Here is a 5,492-nt window from a genome sequence, read left to right on the forward strand (position 1 = left end):
TTGGTCCCACTCCCTGACCTCTGGGGAGCAGAGGGGTCTGGATGCTGAATCAGCCAAGGCCCAATGACTTAGCTAATCCTTACTACATAATGAAGCCTTCATAAAAACCTGAGAGAGCAGATTTTTGGTTTTTGTCAGGGTGTTTCCATGCCTGGGGAACCAGAATGCCCCCATGAGCCACAGAGCCAGGCCCAGAGCTCCATGAGGACAGAAGCTCCTTCCTTTGGGAATTTGCCCTATGTATCTCTTCATCTGACTACTGATTCATATCTTCTAATAAACTGGTAAACATGTTTCCCTGAATTCTGAGAGCCACTCTAGCGAATCATTTGAACCTAAGGAGGGGGTCACTGGAAGCTCCAATCTGTAGCCAGTCGGTGGGAAGGAGAGATAATAGCCAGGGCTTGTGCCTGGTATCTGAAGGGAGGATAAGGTAGTCTTGCAGGACTGAACCCTTGACCTGTGGAATCTGATGCTGCCTCCAGGTAGATAGTGTCAGAATTGAGCTGAATTCTCGAACACCACATTGGTATCCGAGAATCACTTGGTGTGTGTGTGTATGGGACTCCCGAGTTGGATTGGGACCCAGGAACCCTGAAAGAGGTGTAATGAAAATGTGGAATTGGAGAGTAGTGAAGGTTGCCCAACTTTGTGAATATAGGAAAAGCACTGAACTGTATACTTAAAAAGGATGTATTTTATGATGAGTGAATTATATCTTTGCAGAAACTAACTGAAATACATAAAAAAGAAAATATATGCAGGTTCAACATTTTTTTTTAAAAAAGATTTTATTCATCTATTTGATGGAGAGAGAGAAATGGTGAGAGAGCAAGCACAAGCAGAGAGAGGGGCAGAGGGAGAGGGAGAAGCAGGCTACCCACTGAGCAGAGAGCCTGAGGCAAGACTTGATCCCAGGACCCTGGGATTATGACCTGAGCTGAAGGCAGATGCTTAACCGACTGAGCCCACCCAGGCACCACTAACCCTTTTTTTCTTTAAATTAGAGACTCTGGGGCACCTGGGTGGCCTCAGGGTCCTGGGATCAAGCCCCGCATCGGGCTCCCTGCTCGTCAGGAAGCCTGCTTCTCCCTCTCCCTCTCCCACTGCTTGTGTTCCCTCTCTCGCTCTGTCTGTCAAATAAATAGAATCTTTATAATAAATAAATAAATAAATAAATAAATAAATAAGAGACTCATACAACTTTAACACAGAAAGGGTTCTAAGGACCATCACACCCAAGACTTCCCACTGAGTACGGAGGAGTCCTTTGCGGAGAAGGTCCCCATTCAGCTCTACCTGGAAAAACTAGATACCGAATTCCATTCCTCAAGAAAATACAAGGCGTCATCAGGCTGCAAAGGACCTGAAAAGTCCTGCAGCAAATACATCTATTTAGCTCTGTGCTGCTCACTATTTACCAAATCTATCTGATGCAGCCGACAATGAACTTTTCTGACCTCTCAATTTTTTCAGTGAGCATCTGTGAACACCAGAACAGTAAGATACAGATCTTGAAACTTCAATGACTTGTCCAAAGTCATGAAGCTTTCTGGTGTCAGAAACCATGCCAGACATCACAAACCACTCCCCCCTCCGCCTGCCAAACTGGCCCCTGAAGTCTCTGGCTGAGATCATCGGCTTACAAACCCTTTTGATGGGCTTTTAATTCTCCTACACATCCCCGAATCACATGCTTTCCCTGCTGCTCAATGGCTCAAGCTGGGTTCTCAGCCTCGGTATTAACAGTATTAATAGTCCCTGGCCTTTGGTAAGTACAAAAGGAATCCCCATTGAAGAGCTCTCCTGCTATTTTAAAGTCCCCCAATAATGCAGATTTCACCAGAAGTGGAGTTTATGCTGTTGTGGGAGATTCAACAGTCTCAAATTCATTTTCCTCTTTTCTCTTACCAGGACTATTTAGTAAAACAAAGTTCAGGAAATGCAGGTGAACTTGGGAAGAACACAGACCATCAGACTTGCAATTAGAAGAGGAGTACAGTTGTCTCTTGAACACACGAGGATGAGGAGTGCCAACAGTTAAAATGAAATTAAAATTCCCTGTATGACTTTTGGCTCCCCAAGAACTTTGCTACAGAGTATGCTTATCGTGATGGGGGAAAAGTGATAAAAAGAAAACTACTCATAGTCTACATTGCCTTACCAATAACCAAAATAGTTAATTAACACAAATTTTGTGTGTTATATGTATTACATACTATATTCCTGTAATAAAGTAAGCTAAGAAATGAAAATGTTATTAAAAGAACAGAAAATACATTGATAGGACTGTACTTACTGAAAAAAATGTGTGTATAAGTGGACCAGTGCAGTTCAAGCCTGTGTTGCCTAAAGGTCAACTGAATAACAACTAACATTTGTAGAGCCCTAAGTTTATGCCAGGCACTGTTCTAAATACTTCACATATATTAATTAACTCATTTAATTATCATCGCACTCCATGTGTAAGCACTACCGGTATCCTATTTTATAGGGGAAGAACCTGAGATACTGAGGAGTAATGGGTTCAATGTCATAAGCCGGTACATTGTAGAACTGGGAAGTTCACTTGGCCTGACTTCAGGGTTACTGCTTTTAACACCTATGTTATAAAAACAAAACAAAACAAAACAAAAAACCAATAATAATAAAGAGAGCACCCAGCCTTTAGGGACATCCTCTGATGTGCCCAGGAATCACTCCAATTAGAACTTCTGAGAGGCCCATGAGGTCATCTCTCTTCCTAGGATGCCAGTTCTGGGCAAGGGAACAGACATGGGGAAGTCAAGTGCCTCCTCCAAGTTCATGGAGTGTATGGGACACAGCGAGGCCTGACTGCAGCCCAGGTCTGGCTCTCAATTCCTCCATGGCCCCAGCAAGTTCTTACAAACACTCTCAAGATACTTTCTTCTTTTAATAGTTGGGGCCAGTTCTGTGAATAACAGTGTTTCAGCAGGAGAAGAACAACAAAAAAGAAACAACAAAAAAATCAAACCCATAAGAAATACGTTTCAGTTATAAAAACCCTTGGGTGAACTTAAAAAAAGAAAATAAACAAATGAGCAAAGGCTGAACGAGTGCCGTGAACTTTTCTCTTTTACGTTTGTTGTACATTTGGTGGAGGGGCAGTGTTATCCAAACAGAAAGAGATCTCAAAGCAGGGCCCTGAGGGGGTGAGGAACCCGTAGAAGTTTCTGGAAGTTTATGAGAGTAGGTAGAAGACTTAGGGGGAGGCAGTCCAGCTTATCTAATGCTTGCTCTGTGACCTTACAGAAGCCACTCTGTGGCAGTGCCTCGATTTACTCATCTGTAAAATGAGGCAGTGGTCCCTGCTTGGGTACTTTTTGCTTCTATGAAATTATGATTTTAATTCCTAGAGAGGGGAAAGACTCATCCCAGCTTCTAAACATGGATCAATTTCACTCTATTCGTGTTTTCAGGTCCCCTCTTCATTCCCTTCCTTGTCTGAAAAACTAAGCTCAGCTGACGTCTTCCATTCCGAAACACACAGAGTAGTTTGAGAGTTTATTTCTCCTCTGGAACAACTTGAAAAAAAAGTTAATAGGAAGCACATGGGCATGGTGTGTGAGCGTTCTGTGTGTTTGTGTTTGAAAAAAAAATACTTAAGGAGGAATATGTCAGGCTTGCAAAATGCCTGGGCTGTCTCCCGAGCAGTTTATGGCCATTAGCATTAGACTGAAGGCCGTTAAGCGGGACAGAGTCCAGCTGCTGCCACAAAGACGATAAGAACATAACCTGGATTATTCCCATGGTCCAGTGGGAACAGAGCAGGAGACGTTTTTCGATTTGTGAAGGGCTGGCGGGGACCGAGGTGGGGAGGTGGGGTGTAGGCCAGGGCTCATCCATGGAGGATCGTCTTCTAGATGGTTCTGCGAGAGGAGGAAGGGCAGGATGGTGTGGAGGTTTTGTGCCTGGGCTCTGGAGAGCAGCTGCCTGTCTTCAAATCCCACTGCCACAGCCATGTGACCTGAGGCATGTTACTTTACCAATTTATGCCTCAGCTTCCCCATCTGTAAGATGGGGATAATGACAGAACCTATATCACAGGGCTATCAGGAGGAATATCAGGGGAAAAGAGTACAGTGTATACGCAGTTTAGGAGGCTATGTGGAGTCCTGAAGGAGTCTAGGCAATAGCACTTGGAGGAAACAGCAAAGGCTCTGGAATTCTAGAAACCCAAGTCTGAATCCCAGCTCTGAACACTTATTGGCTGTGTGAGCTTGGGTAAGTCTCTTCCTACTCTGAGCCTTGCTTTCATCATGTATGAGACAGATGTGATGGTGCCCTCCACATGGGGCTCCTGTAAGGACTGGAGAAGAAATAACATATTCTTTATGTCCTGGTCTGCGGGGGTGGTTCCTGCTTTGCTTTCTAGTCTCATCCCCCATACTCCCTGCCCCCAGATTCATGGTTCTCCTTTGGGAGAGCCTCCAGTGGCTCATGTGGCTGTTTCCTTTTTGTCACTCAGGTCTCCCTAACAACCCGGGTGATATCAACCACCACTCCCCTCATCACTGCCCATTGCCCTGCCCTGTCTTTGTCCGTCACAACCCTATCAAAATCTGTAATTATCTGCTTATTTGTCAGTTGATTATTGTCTGTCTCTCTCCATGACGGATTGTCGTTGTTGATGGCTGTGTGTCTCGAGGCCTAGAAGGGTGCCAGGCACAGAACTCGTACTCAATATTATACAGTGAAAGAACTGAACGCACTTCTTATCCTGCAAGGCCATGGGGGCTGGGGAGGGGGCGGGAAGATGTCAAAATGGGGTAGGGGACTGTATTTGCTCCACAACCTTAGAAGCTCTAAGGCAGTAAGTCCTCTCTCTATTTGCAGAGCTAGAAAACACTTGCCTGAGAGTGATCCAAATGCCAAGTTCAAGTTCAGTGTCTTCACAAGTCTTTATTATCAGGATTGGTGCTGTAATTCACTTTCCACTTGAAGTCCCTTCGGTGGGACTCAGAAAGGCCGCTGTGGGGAGCCAGAGGTGACAGCAGAAGCAGAGAAGAGTGTGCATGGGCTTTGGGTGAAGCTGGGGGGTAGGATTCCACCAGACCCCTGAGAGGCTCGACATGGTCGCTTGCGTTGCCTATGCAGTAAAATCTAAACCAGCACCAACACTTTGTAGGATCATCCACACAACACCATGTGGCATGGGGTAAGTGCAAGGTGAATGTTAGCAGATGGTGTCGCCAACAAACTCTGATGTGGGCCTTTACGAGGAAGCTATTGCAAGGGCTGGGCATCAATTCTCATCGATTCTCATCAGCCCCTTTCTCTACACAAACTCCTAAGACCATTTGCTGTTCCTCTGCAGTGTTTTTCCCTGAAAGGCTGCCCTTGAGATCCATCTCTACTGCCTCCTTACTTCCTTAATAAAAAATTTAAAAAGATGAAGTGACAAGACTTGCAAATAGTTTTGTTTTTGTTTTTAAGAAAAGTACAATCACTCATTAGCCCATAGACTTGTT

This window comes from Martes martes (genome assembly GCF_963455335.1).
Source record: "Martes martes genome assembly, chromosome: 9".
Lineage (NCBI taxonomy): Eukaryota > Metazoa > Chordata > Mammalia > Carnivora > Mustelidae > Martes > Martes martes.